Source organism: Lynx canadensis, chromosome C1 (assembly GCF_007474595.2).
Source record: "Lynx canadensis isolate LIC74 chromosome C1, mLynCan4.pri.v2, whole genome shotgun sequence".
Taxonomy (NCBI): Eukaryota; Metazoa; Chordata; class Mammalia; order Carnivora; family Felidae; genus Lynx; species Lynx canadensis.
The window spans coordinates 104,104,674-104,119,736 of record NC_044310.1 but is presented as its reverse complement, the minus strand read 5'-3'; the positions used below and the strand labels follow the sequence as shown (position 1 = coordinate 104,119,736).

General features: G+C 42.5%; 1 non-coding gene across 1 annotated transcript; it reads right to left on the bottom strand.

The window, feature by feature from the left end:
* Positions 1 to 2,547: 2,547 nt before the first annotated feature.
* On the bottom strand, positions 2,548 to 2,621 carry TRNAN-GUU. Its single transcript has one exon. It is a non-coding gene; the product is annotated as a tRNA-Asn (tRNA).
* Between the last annotated feature and the right edge of the window lie 12,442 nt (positions 2,622 to 15,063).

The following is a 15,063-nucleotide window of genomic DNA, read 5'->3' as shown; positions in this document are numbered from 1 at the left end:
CATGGCTCCTGGGATGATGCAGTCACATCTCCCAACGGAAGTGTTTACTAAATCTTGATTCTTTTTAATGGTCTGAACAAGGAAGTTCCCTAGAGAGGCTCCCCAAAACAAACAAAAACAAAAACAAAAGAAAACAAATCCCGTCAAGTGTGCCTTTTATGTTCAAAGTGTGGAGCAGACAGCTGAGGCCCTCCCACCTACTTAATGCCTCAGGGCAGGAGGGAGTGCCCCTGCAGTGACAAGGGGGACAGAGGAGATCGCATAAAAATGAGACAAAAATCATGCTTCTCAAAGCTCATTAAGGAACACAGCACTTTCATAGCTGGCCACAGCCATGTACCTTTATCACCGATTACCGAAGAGTTTCCATACTTTGATTTACAGCTTCTACTTAGTAAATTTCTTTTTAAACTCAATTGTATATCAGCGTCATAACGGAAACACCACTAGGAATAGCCACAGGCAGGATGTAACTAGAACGTAAAAGGAGATAGTAGTGTTGTGACAGTCAATGAGGGAGGTAATGAGCGGAGCCCAGGAGCCTCCCTCCACAAGCCTTCCCTTGAGGCATGGGCACAGGCAGCCTTCAGAGGAGCCCAGAGCCACGCTGGGGCTGGGTGATCAGTGCATGAAAACCCTGGCCAACCAGGACGTGGAATGGTTCTTCGTTACCAGCCAAGGGAAAACCCGACAGTCCTCCTCTCGATGATCACAGCTCAGGGGAAGCGGAGACATCAGTACACACACAGGAGCTGCTGGTGCTAGGGACGGACGAGGTGGACTAAAATGAATCTAATGCTGAGCGAGATTTCAGGGCCTTGAAAGAAAAAAGTCTTATGTGTAAGGGGTTCAGGAAGATTGCGGTGTGGGCAAGGTAATGAAGAACGGCACATTGATAGGTTGGGAGATAAACTGGACTGTGATTTGGTACTGCTCCCGTGGAAGGCAAGTTTGCAGGACTTCCCCCAAATTAGCAGCATATGAACACTATACTACAGTCATTGCACTTCCAGTTCTGTACGCTGTAGAAATACCTGCACAAGTGGCCAAAAATATGTGTACAGGAATTCGTAATCATAAAACCAACTCAATTTCAAAAGCAATATGGAAGAGGTTAAATAAGTATCACACATACTGTGGAAGAAATGCCTCTGTCAAACAAATGCAGAGGACAATGATGATGAGGATCCACTGATCACAACATTATTGATAGAGCAATGCCCAAATCCAGGCACTCCCTGGGGACGGGACACCATGGTTGGCCTCCTACTCCCCATGAAAAAGAACCGAGGCACATCAACACCAAAGGCTGGCGAAGATGGGGGGATGGGGGAACAACAGGAGCTCTCACTTGCTGCTTGGTGAGAACGCAAAATGGTACAGCCACCGTGGAAGGCAGTCTGGCAATTTCTCACAAAACTAAAAATGTTCTTAATATAGCAGCCAGCGTCCGGGCTCCCTGTTAGCCAGACAAGTTGAAAAGTTATGCCCACACAGAAACCCGCACACGGATGCCTACGGCAGCTGTACTCACAATTGCCAAAACTTAGAAGCAACCAAGATGTCCCTTACAGGTGGAGGGATAAAGGAACTGTGACACACACACACACACACACACACACACACACACACACACACAATATGAAGTAGTATTTCAGCACTAAAAGGAAATGAGCTGCCAATCCACCAAAGGACATTGAGGAATCTTAAGTGCGTATTAGTAAGTGAAACAAGCCGATCTGAAAAGGCTACATACTGTGTGATTCCAACTACACGACCTTCTGGAAAAGGCAAAACTATGGAAACGGGAAAAGGATTCGTGGTTGCCAGAGAGGGGGCGCAGAGGATGTTTGGGCTAGTGAAACTACTTTGTGTGATACTTATAACGGAACGGTGGACACATTTCCGGATACGTTTGTCCAAACCCACCCTGCAAGAGTGAACCCTAATGTAAACTATGGACTTTGGATAGATTCCTGAGTTGTCACAAAGGCACAAAGGCACTGCAGTGGGGGGTGTTGACAACCAGGCAGGCTATTTGTGTGTGTGTGGGGGGGAGGGCAGGAAGGGTCTGGGCAATCTCTGTCCCTTCCCCTCAGCTTTGCTGTGAACCTAAAATGCTCTAAAAAATGAACAATTAGCATTTTTTTTTCAAAAAAAATGTCAGCCCCCGGACCAATTTTCCCAAGGCAAGCAGTTTGAACAATGAAGGCAATCATGTTTAGAAATTAAAAAAAAAAAAAAAGATGGGAGTCACAAAAAGTTTCACTTACTCGTCCAATCTTTCAGGGCGGACTACAGAGTTTTACCACACTAGGTAGAACCCGGGTTCTTCTATCTGTTTGAGAAGTTGGCGTTGTAGAGGTATAAAGCTCATAGGCCAGCAGATACCGTCAGAGAATGAGGTTGGGACGTGGCTCTGAACGGTTAGGTGCTGTGAGGTGGCTAGGGCCCAGAATCCAGTAATGTGTACTTTATGTGAGGAAATGTGCAGGTGCTAACTAAACAGCAGGAAACACGCGGAACTGAGCCAAAAGTGAACCAGCCCGTCCCTGGGTGGGCTCGAACCACCAACCTTTCGGTTAACAGCCGAACGCGCTAACCGATTGCGCCACAGAGACACAGCGCTCCACCCTTCCCCTGCCTCCTTAGGTAGTAAGTACCTGCTAACCTCGGGGACGTGCCGCACTCTAGACAAGGAAACAAGTTCCAAAGCCTCGGAAAACCGGAGAGGAGTTGACAAAGCGTGTTCATCGCGTGAAAACCGTGAGTGAGAGATTCCGAAGACAAAAGGGCAGTCCAGCGGCCCCACCCTGCCTTGCTCCTCCCCGGGGCCGAGGCGAGTGGGGCCCGAGGGAAGCTGCACGTCCCGGTGGGCTCGCCTGGTGACGCTTCCCCCTTCTCTGCCTTCATCAGACCACCCTTCATCGGCACTCGTCCCCTAACCCAGGACGAATGTGAGGCCTGGAGGAAGTAGGAAGGGCATAATTGGTCAGAAGGAGAGCCCACCATTCGGAGATACCTTCGAGGCTGGTGGGGTGCTTCCACTTCCTTCGGGTTCCTCTGCCCGGCAGGGAGGTTCCACGACGGCAGGGGTCGGGTCGATGGTCGTTCTAATGTCCCCACGCCAAGAACAGGGTGAGACATTCACCGGGACGCTCCCCTGGGACTTGTAAATTACTTGGTCGTCTTTAGCTTTTAGGCCCTTGAGGAACTGAAGAACCCCGAGAATGGAAATAGTGAAAAGCTTTTCAAAGCGGAAATTTGTTTTTCAAACTTACCCATCCAGTTAATTGAGCAGCATCCGCAGCGGCAGCAACGGGAAAGACGAACCGCGCGCCACCCGTCGGCTCGAGCTTCCGGCGCTCAGCTCGGCTCCGCTGCGTACGTGCTCAGTGCGGTGGGTGGGGGGTCGGCGTGGGCCGGGGGCCCACAGCAGGTGGAGGGAAAAGGGAGCCGCAAAGAGGAGGCAGGGAAGCTGCGGAGGCGCGTACTGGGTCAACAAGACCTCCTCGGCGGCCTGGCAGCCGTAAGGCGCCAGATCCCGGAGAGATGAGAATGGGTCTTGTATCGTAGTTGAAGGAGAAGGAAGGAAAAAGAACGGGAAAGAACGAAAAAGGTGTTAGACTTGTAGCTCTGGGGGGGGGGGGAGGGGAAGGCAGCAAGATATCATGAAGGCCTTTAGGACCGCTTAAAGCACGGCATTTGCAAGCCGGCTCATAGCTCTTTAGTGCTCAACGTGCGTTGTACCTGTAGCAGCCTCGGTTCCAATCCCGCTCAAAGCAGGGTCTCCTGAGGTGGTGGCGAGTGCTAGATTTAAACCTGCGCGGGCTGCCCCATTTGCCTGCGGCACGAGAACACGGTTTCCCGCGATTCCAGAGCTCTGCGCTGAGAAAAAGGGAACCTCCGCCGTGCATGCTGAAGTCTCGGTCGTCTTGAGATGCTTGGCTGCCCTACGTCTGGAAGGAGGTGAGGGAGGTGCCGCCTTGTATTTGGTGTCTTTTGCAAAAATGAAACGATGAGGCTTTTCTGGTTGAGAAGTTTCAAGCGCCACTGGGGCCTTTTTAGACGAGCTAAGAAACGAGATGAAATGAGAGTTCGAACTCCAACGGATACTTTAAATAAAACCTAACAAATAAAATAACATCTTCACTTGATAACATTTTTTTTCGAACAGTGAATGATTGAACATAGAGTTCACAAATGTTAAGTGCACCGCCCAGTGAGTTTTGCTACATGTAACTGGTATCTAGCCGAAATTACGAAAAACTTACATCAGTCCCGAAAGTTAGACCTCTTTTCCTGTTGTTAAAAAAAAGAATCTGAAAGGTGGAATGGAATGGGGTCACTTGCATGAAAGGGTTTTAAAATGGAGCCAGGAAGCCATTAAGGAGATGGGCTTTGTGCAGGCACGTCTCCACCGGGTAGAACTGGGAACTTTTGAATTGTGCCAAACACCAAATATTACAAGGACTGAGCCGCAAAACCTGTAACTTGCTACAGTCAGAGACTTTGCTTAGTGATAGCCTTAGCAATCAATTACACTCAGTCCAGATTCGCTTTCTGCCATTAACACCAATCGAAAGTTCTCGTTAAACAACTATTTGGGTTGCTCTTCACATCTGTGTATGCTGAACTGCGATTCTTTGATCCCAAATAAATGGTCTTGCTTAATTATTGCCTTGTGACAATTTTAGGCCGACAGCCTGTTGTCAGAAGCAGGACCTGAGGTGATTTCAGCAAGGCAGGACCGGTGTCTCCGGGAATTGGGTGCGGTCTCTACAGGAGACTAGTGCTCACCGCTCCTAGCTTGTATACATACGGACAGCCTTCTACTCGCACCGTGAGTCCTCTTAGGTACCGACCTCCCTCCTTCCTTTTGGTTGAGGTCGTTGCCTTTCTCTGGGATCAGGCCGGTGAGTGCCCAGAGAGAGAGGAGATGCCCATCATGCCACTGGAGGGAGGGGTTTCACTATTGATGAGTACTCTTTTGTTTCATAGGATGTGTGTGTGTGGGGGGGGGGGGATTGTGATTGCTGGTTGTTTTAGGACAAGTGTTGTTTAAATTAAAATTGCAATAGCCATTCTGGGGAACCTCTGTTTTAGTTAAGTCCACCTTAAGGGGCACCCTTAAAAAAGAGGATTCCAAACCTCTCTGAGACAGTGGAATGCATTCTTTGATTAGTATGCAAAGGACAAAATAAGTCCAAAACAGCTCTAAAAGGATCCTGATAGCATGCAAATAATAATAATAATAATAATAATAATAATAATAATAACAACAACAACAATTTTTAAATAGAAGATTGCTCATCCATGAAAAAATAATGATAATAATACATTTTTAATGAAAGACTGGCCATCTGAGCAGGTAACCTTAAAATTATGGAAACATAATTTGGATTCATGCAAATAATAATGATAATAATAATACATTTTTAATAAAAGATTAGTCATCTGAGCAAGTAACCTTAAGTTAGTCCATCTGCTGGAAACATAATTTGGATCCAGCCATTCTTTTTTTTTTAGTGTTTATGTATTTTTGAGAGCGAGAGACAGAGCAGGAACAAGGGGGGCGGAGGGGCAGAGAGAGAGGGAGACACAGCATCTGAAGCAGGCTCCAGGCTCTGAGCTGTCACCTTAGAGCCCAACATGGGGCTTGAACTCACAAACCATGAGATCATGACCAGAGCCAAAATCAGAGGCTTAGCTGACTGAGCCACCCAGGCACCCCTGGGTCCAGCTATTCTTTTGGGTTTCCTACCTGAGACATGGCTAAAGTTTAAAAAAAAAAAAAAAAAGAAAGAAGGAAGGAAAGAAAGCTGTAAGAGATGTGTGTGTGTGTGTGTGTGTATGCATGTTATAGATATGGTATTTTACGGTCTTGGGATGATATTGCCAAAATTAATTTGTAAAAGAATTCTACTTAATTGGCTTGAGGAATATCAAGTACTTATATCTATTAAGTATTCCTAAAGTTCTCAGAAATAGACTAAAAAGTAACCCAAGTTCATATAGTCTAGGATAATCTTTGATAAATAAAAACGAATTCAAGTTTGTTGGTTTAATAAAAACAAGAATATCTTTAGAGTTATCAACATTAAATAGAATGCAGATAAACTGCCTTTTCTACCTGAGTTTACTAATCAAATAAGCTCATGTTATCTCTATGTTACAAAATTCATCAACAAAAGAAATAACTTAAAATGATGATTAGCTGTTTAATGTCTTATCCAAGTATAATTGTTAAAAACAAGTAATTTAGGGGTGCCTAGGTGGCTCAGTCGGTTAACGTTTGGACTCTTGGTTCCAGTTCAGTCAGGCTCTGTACTGACAGCCTGATAGCATGGAGACTGCTTTGGATTCTTTCCCTCTCTCTCTGAACTTCCCCTGCTCTCGCCGCCCCCCCCCCCCCGCCGCCCCGCAAAAGAAATAAATAAAAACTTAAAAATTTTTAAATAAACGTTTTAGTTTAAATAAATAGAAGATCAAAGTTTATACTAAGATAAACTAAATAATGGACACTCATTGAATATCTAAATTATTTCCAAAATAGATAAATATTAAATGCTAAGCTTAGTTTATCTACTTTTGGCATTTCCATTTTTACCAAAAAATTATTATGAGAAAGAGTATGACTCTAAAAATTTTGAAATGTATTTATAAGCTTGCTAATATACAACAGGATGCTAATTTATGATAGACAGTTCACAATTGCCTGCTTCCTAATAGTCACTGAAAAGCAAAAATTACAAATGGTTAAAGAGGGGGCGCCTGGGTGGCTCAGTTGGTTGAGCATCCCACTTTGACTCAGGTCATGATCTCACAGTTGGTGAGTTTGAGCCCCGCCTTGGGCTCTGTGCTGACAGCTCAGAGCCTGGAATCTGCTTCGAATTCTGTGCCTCCCTCTGTCTCTGACCCTCCCCAGCTCCCTCTCTCTCTCTCTCTCTCTCTCTCTCTCTCTCTCTCTCAAAAATAAATAAATAAATATTAAAAATTAAAAAAACAAATGATTAAAAATTAGATTGGAAGGGGAGTTAAAATACAAATGAACCAATGAGAAAACTTAGAATACTAAGCATATGTTAACTCTGCATAGACTGCATGCGTGGATGCTGAGAGAATGCAGACAAGCCAGCAGGTGTGCCTTTGGAAGAGAAGAATCAGTGAACTTCCATAAGATCTTTCTCCTACTGTGGAAGGATTTATTGTAACTTCGGGTTTTTCAACCTGTGGTCACAGACCATCAATGAATTATGACGAACACTTATTTAAGTAGAAAATACAAATGATATCCACATCTGTTTATACAGATGAATGGACGATACGTATTTTATTATAGATGTATTTATTATCTATATATAAATTAAAAATAAAATTTTCATTAAAAAAGTAAAAATTAGAGTACCTACATGGCATATACTGAAAATAGGCAATACTTGTCCATTTATTAAACTTATACTTGAGTTCGTTGTATGGTTTTATGTGTGTAAGTATGTGCTGAGACACACTACACAGTATATTTCTTGCTGTGAAATGATCCAACATGTTTGAGAGCCACTGCTTATATACCACAGTAAATTGAGCAACAAAGGGTCTGTGTGGCCAGCTGAAATGCCAGTACAAGAACAATCATCCTTTCTGTCCTCTGCACACACAGTGGTGACTCCTCAAGGCCAGGCTGCAATCACTCTTTGATGGGCTCATCCTTTGTTGCCTTGTCTTTTAAGATTCATAGCCAGGTGGCAAGCTTTGTTGAAAAAACTTCCCCATGTTTTTTTTTTTTGTTTGTTTTTTTAATGTTTATTTATTCTTGAGACAGAAGACAGAGGGGAGCTGTCAGCACAAGAGCCCCATGCGGGGCTCGAACCCACGAACTGTGAGATCATGACCTGAGCCAAGGTCAGATGCCCAACCGACTGAGCCACCCAGGTGCCCCAAAAACCTCCCCATGTTTTATAACTACTTGCAAGGCTGGGATTCTGGTGATGGCTTCTTTGATATTTATACCATCTGCCCTCAGTTTAGAACTTGTCCCGTCTTTTAAATCTTTATTCTGCCTACTCAACCTAGAGCAACCCTCTTCAGCAATATGGAATCCTATTGGCCCTGCCTGTTCTGTCATTCCCAGTCTAGCAGAACAATGTCAGGATGAACATATAAAATTAACGGATCTAGGAGTGCCTGGGTGGCTCAGTCAGTTAAGTGGTTGACCTCGGCTCAGGTCATGATCTTATGGTTGTGAGTTTGAGCCCCGTGTCGGGCTCTGTGCTGACAGCTTGGAGCCTGGAGCCTGCTTCAGATTCTGTGTCTCCCTCTGTCTCTGCCTCTCCCCTGCTCATGCCCTGTCTCTCAAAAATAAATACATGTTAAAAAAATTTTTTTTAATTAATGGATCTCATATTGTAATTTACTTATATCAAACCAAATATTAATATTTTTTCCTCTGTTAAAACGACAAAGTTTTCCTGTACTATCGTTCTGCACCTGAGAGGAGGTTAAAAAAGGAAAGCAAAGATTTTGTGTTTTATCAAAATAATTTTCAGTGCTTTATCAGGTCTCTTATGGGGTTTGCTCAGCTATGTAATGTCCTGGTATTTGCCTTTAAAATCGTTTATTGTCGTTGTGGTCCAATACATAATTAACTATTGATTCATGTTCTGTGATCCTATACAGTCCGGTGTCTAAGACTTTTTGATATTTTTGACAAACTTGCATCCACCTTGGCCATTATTAAGGTTCCTGGACATTCAAAATTAGACTCAGGAGGGGGTGCCTAGGTGGCTCAGTTGGTTAAGCATCGGACTCTTGATTTCAGCTCAAGTCAGGATCTCAGGGTCCAGTGAGATTGAGCCCCATCCCCTGGTGTCTGGTTCCGCAGAGCCTGCTTGGGATTCTCTCTCTCCTTCTCTCTCTGCCTCTCCCCGACTCACGCTCACTCTCCCTTACAGACATAACATACATACATACGTACGTACATACATACATACATACATACATATGTACAAATTAGATTCAGGAGGAGCTAAAGACAAATTTTTGGCTGGTAGAGCACCAAGGACCATTGCCTTAAAATCTATCAAAACCAAGGCCCTCATAGGTGACATAAATGATCTCCCGAAAGGAAATCTAAAACTCCTTTTTAAGGATGTTCAATCCAGGGTATCCCACAAAGAAAAAACCTTAGAGCTGCCAGTGGTTGTAGTTTCAGTCCACTGACTGATTTATGGTATGGCCCAAATAGGAATCCTGTCTGGTCACAGTCCACGGAAAGATCCCTGATGGAAATGACTCCTCAGGGGCACCTGGGTGGCTTAGTCGGGCTCAGCTGACTCTTGATTTAGGCTCAGGTCATGACCTCACAGTTCCTGAGTTTGAACCCTGAATCGAGTTCCCTGCTGACAATTCGGATCCTGCTTGAGGGATTCTCTCTCTCTCAAAATAAATAAATAAACATAAGGGCGCGGGGGGGAGGGGGTAGGGAAGAAGTGACTCATCAGCTGACCCACCGGGCAGTTGATAAACTTACAAATCTCATGAAGCAATATGGGAGGGGAAATATTTTTAGGGCCCCCAAGAGGCACAATTGACTGGTACTGTGTTGTTGTTTTTTTAAACCAACAACTTGTTATTTTCTTTATAACACTTTTTGTAATCATCTGGTTAGGGAAGCTCCCTTATGTATTTTTCTATGAAGTAATATGACAGCATTTGTAACCTGTGTCCTTCTACTCCTTCTCATGGACCTCTTTGCATGAAATAAAGAATTCCACAAATGGGCTTATATTTGGCATTTTAACTTAACATCCTTCAGATTCTTTGGGGAATTAATCATGAAGGAGTGTTGGATTGAGGTATTTGGGCTGGTATTTGTCCTAATAAGTATCCTAATGCTTTTCGCTATATTACACACAGTAAGACTCCTTCGTTGCTGGTAAAACCCTATAATATGGAAGAACTCGCTGATTTCGTAGGTTATTTGCCATATGGACTGAATGTCTTCCTTCTTGCCTGAAACTCATACACTAGGCCAAAATATCTAATTGTCTTTATCTAAGTTCTTTTTACAGGGGCCTCTGCTGTTACGAATAAATTTTAGCCCCTGGGTTAACATATTATTTTTTCTCGTGACCCTCACTGCTGATGGTCGAGTCTTACCATATCTCTTTGACCTTCGCTTGCAAAAAACATCTGATTCTACAAACCTGACTATTGATTTGTGCCAGAACAAACCATACTCCTGAGGTACCTGAATTAATAGCTTGGCCTCTATCCCTAGAGGGATGGAAAAATATTGCTGATGAAGATGTAGTATTCTCTGTTGGAGTCCTTGAAAATACTCAATAACTTTCTTTTCTTTGGCTAATTAACTTCCTTGCCCCCAACTGCCCCCCGCCCCCTAAAAACCTTCCATTTGGTACAACTCCTTGGGACATCTCTCTTCTGGCCACATGGGACGCTGCCTGATTCATGAATGGCTTAATAAAGCCCATTAAATCTTCAAATCTACTTGGTTGAATTTTGTTTTTTAACACAGTTAATCCTCACCCTACCTTCACTGAAGCAATCACCATTCTGATTTCTATCTCCATAGGTTAATTTTGCCTCCTTTTGAAATTCCTGTAAATGAATATACTTTTTGTGTTTGGCTTTTTTTCCCACGCAACATAATATTTTTGAGATGTATCCACTTTGTTGTGTGTATCAGTAGATCATTTTGGTATTATCGGTGAGTGTTATTCCAATGTGTTGATCACTATAGTTGATGGACAATTGGGCTATTTTCAGTTTTGCATAATGTGAATAAGGCTGCCATGAATATTCTTGCAGGAATCTTTTTGTGCACTTGTACGTTCATTTTGTGTGGGTATAAACCTAGGAATAGAATTGCTAGGCCATAAGGTATTTGTATATTTAACTTTATTAGAAGCTATCCGTTTTCGGGGCGCCTGGGTGACTCAGTCGGTTGGGCCTCTGACTTCGACTCAGGTCATGATCTCACGGGTTCCTAGGTTCGAGCCCCGTGTCGGGCTCTGTGCTGACAGCTGGAGCCTGCTGGCAGCTCTGGGTCTCCCTCTCTGTCCCTCCCCCTCTCGTGCTCTGTCTCTCTGTTTCTCAAAAATAAATAACCGTTAAAAACAAACAAACAAACAAACAAACAAAAAAAAAACGAAGAAGAAGCAGCTATCAGTTTTCCAGAATGGTTGTACTACTTTACTCTTTCACCAGCAACAAGAGATAAAGTTGCTACACATTTTTGTCAGCATGAGTGTTCTTTGTCTCTTAAATTTTAGCCATTCTGAGAGGTATGTAATGGTATATCACAGTATTTTAAATTTGTGTTTCTAATGAGTAATGGTGTTGAGAATTCTTTCTTATGCCTTTTGGTCATAAAGAAATCTTTTGTGAAGAGATTTCAAGTGTTTTATCTACTTTTAATTGGCTTGACTTTTTTTTTCTTTACTTTTTACATAAACTTTTTATGTTAGACTAGATTTAGATTTATAAAAAGTTGAGATTATAGTATAGAAAGTTCCCATATACCTTGCATTCAGTTTCCCCTATAATTATCATCTTACATTAGAATGGTTCATTTGTCATAATTGAGTGAATACATTATTGGGTTTTTTTTAATGTTTATTTATTTTTGAGAAAGACAGAGACAGAATGCAAGTGGGTTAGGGGCAGAGAGAGAGGGAGACACAGAATCTGAAGCAGGCTCCAGGCTCTGAGCTGTCAGCACCAGAGCGTGACGCAGGGCTCGAATTCACGAGCTGTGAGATCATGACCTGAGCTGAAGTCAGACGCTCAACCGACTGAGCCACCTAGGCCAGGCGCCCCAATATTAGTGTTAACTAAAGTTCATGTTTTATTCAGATTTCCTTGGTTTTTACATAATGACTTTTTCCCTTTGTTTTGTTTTGTTTGTTTGTTTGTTTTGTTTTTTTACAAAACATTTTTAAAATATTTATTCATTTGGTGAGAGAGTGAGAGAATGCATGCACAGGAGCAGGGGCGGGGCAGAGAGAGGGAGAGAGAGAATCCCAAACAGGCTCCCTGGCAGCGTGGGGCTCCATCCCACGAACTGTGAGATCATGACCTGAGCGGAAATCAAGAGTCAGACCCTTAACCGACTGAGCCACCCAGGTGCCCCTTAATTTATTTTCCAATGAGAATCAACTGTTTTCCCAGTGTAAGACCAATTTTGTCATGACATATTTTTAAGAATATATCTTGATTCAGGGGCCCCCATAATGACGTATTCCTGTTCCAGGATTCCACCCAGAATATCCCAGTGCCTTCAGTTTATGTCTCCTCATGCTCCTCTTGACTAGCAACTTCTCAGACTTCTCTTGTTACTGATGACCTTGAAAATCCTTAGGAGTACAGGTCACATACTTTGTAGAATGTCTCTCAACTGGGATTTGTCTGATGTTTTTCTCATGATCAAACTGGGGTTAGGGGTTTGGGGAGGTAAAGTACCATTCTTATCACTTTGTATAATGGGTATTGTTAAAAAGAAAACCACAGGCCCAAAATGGCATCGTTGAGGTTAAGGCCCCAAGTCAGTAAACCAAAACTGAATACCTAACCTACCTACCGTTTTAACTCCCCAGAAACATAACCTTTAAGCAGTCAGCATGGAATTTCTTGGTCAATACTGGGAACTTTACTGATAGACCCCTTCCTCTCACCTTAGGAGGGCAACCTTGCCTAAATAATACATTCCTTGCTAATGAGTTCCTTCTTTCTTTCCTCCCTCCTTTCTTCCCTCTTCCTTCCTTCCTTCCTCCCTCCCTCCCTCCCTCCCTTCCTTCCTTCCTTCCTTCCTTCCTTCCTTCCTTCCTTCCTTCCATTCTTTCATTCTCTCTGCCTTCTCTTTGCCTTTAAAAATCTCCTTTGGTTTAGCCCAGCAGAGCTTCCCTCTGATTGCTGGTTGGGATACTTCGTGATTCATGAATCACTTAAAAAGACTAATTCAACCTTCAAATTTACACGGTTGAGTTTTGTTTCTTAATAGTATGTACTGTTACCATGACTTACCACTGTTGATGTTAATCTTGATTCGTTGGCTGAGGAAGTGTTTATTAGGCTTCTCCACTGTAAAATCACTGTTTTTGCCCATGAGATGAAGGAAGTCACTGCGAGTAGCCCACACTTTTAAGGAGGGTGGAGTATCTCCATTAATTTGGGATACTTCTGCATGGGACATTTGTCTGTTTACCCTATTCATTTATTTATTTACTTATATCAGTATGGACATGTCGATATTTATTTTATATTTTGGGGTTATAATCCAATACTGTTTTATTTATTTTGTTGCCCAGATTGTTTCAGTTTCAGCCACTGTGAGCATTTTCAGTTGATTTCTGTTTTCCTTTGGCATACCCCCATCATTGTGGAGTTTGGTTTTTTCTCTGGTACTTTCTTATTTTATGGTATTGCAAAACGCTCTAGGGTCTCCCTGTGTATTTCCTGCCCCAGTTCCAAAATCAGCCATTTCTCCAAAGAGCCCTGGTTCCTTTTTTAAAAAAAATTTAAATTTTTATTTTTTTAAAGTGATCTCTGTGCTCCCTGTGGGGCTCAAACCCATGACCCTCAGATCAAGAGTCATATGGTCTTCCGACTAAGCCAACCTGGCACCCTGAGCCTTGATTCCTTTGATTGATGACTTGACTTTTTACTATTGGCTTCTAAGCATTTTTTATATTCAGAATTTGAGTCACTTGTTAGATACATGTATTTCAAAAAGCTTCTCCCAGTATGGCTTTCCTTTTCACTTTTTATAGTTTTTTTATGAGCATAAGTTTTTTTAATGAAATCTAATTTGTCTATAGTTTTTCTTTTATGGTTAAGCCAATTTTGTTCTCTGAGAAATCTCTCCTATCCCAGGATTGTTAATATATTATATTATGTTATATTATGTTATATCATATCATTCATATCATATCATATCAACTATATTATATTATACTTACTCTACTATACTATATTTAAGATACTGTACTATACTATAATCCTAGGAGCTTTAGTTATTGAAGTTTGACTTTTAAACTTAGGAGTCTTCTCAGATTCATCTCCTGAACATAGTAGGCTAGGGAATACTAAACACTAGGGAATCATGGTGTACCCAATCAACAATGTGACCTCCCAGAAACCTGCTCCCAGAGACCTGTTTTTTATTTTTGAGAGAGAGACACACAGTGCAAGCGGGGGAAGAGCAGAGAGAGAGAGTGACACGGAATCTGAAGCAGGCTCCAGGCTCTGAGCTGTCAGCACAGAGCCCACAAACCATGGACTCGAACCCACAAACCATGAGATCAATGACGTGAGCTGAAGTCAGACGCTTAACCTACTGAGCCACCCAGGCGCCCCTCCACATTTTTTATTTATAAACATTGAGAATATTTTTCTGCTCTGCTCAGGTGCTTTCCTCCCTTGTCCTTATCTCCTCCCTGCAACCCCTGGGCGCAAGAAGTAGTAGAAGCATTGGTATATAGAAAACTGTGGCTTTCCTTCTTAACTGGAATCAGGAAGCTTCAACTCTGCCAATACCACCACCTTTCACACCTACTCAACTAGTGACTAGAATCCAGAATGTGACTGTCAACCAAAAGTGTCTCAACACTCATGGTTCCATAACCCTATTGACTTACTTACCATCAGCAACAGCAGTGAGAAGGTTGCCTCTCTTCACTTCTGCCAACTCTCTTGAGTGCATCTAATTTCTATCCTGAACCCAACCTGCAAGGGAATCTGAGAAATGCAATTTTTTCAATTTTTCAACCTCTTCAGCTAGGAGGATGGAATAGATTTTAAGTGAACCAATCTACATTTAAAATTATTTTAAATCCCACCCACACCCTCCACACTAAGTGTGAAGCCTGCTTGGGATACACTGTCTCTCTCTCTGTCTGACCCTTCCTTGTTCACGCTGTCTCTCAAAAAAAAAAAAAAAAAAAAAAAAAAAAGAAAAAAGACAGATAGATAGATGGATAAATAAATAAATATTTTAAATTAAAAAATTAAAAAGCAAAACAGAAACCACACACTGAGGTGGTG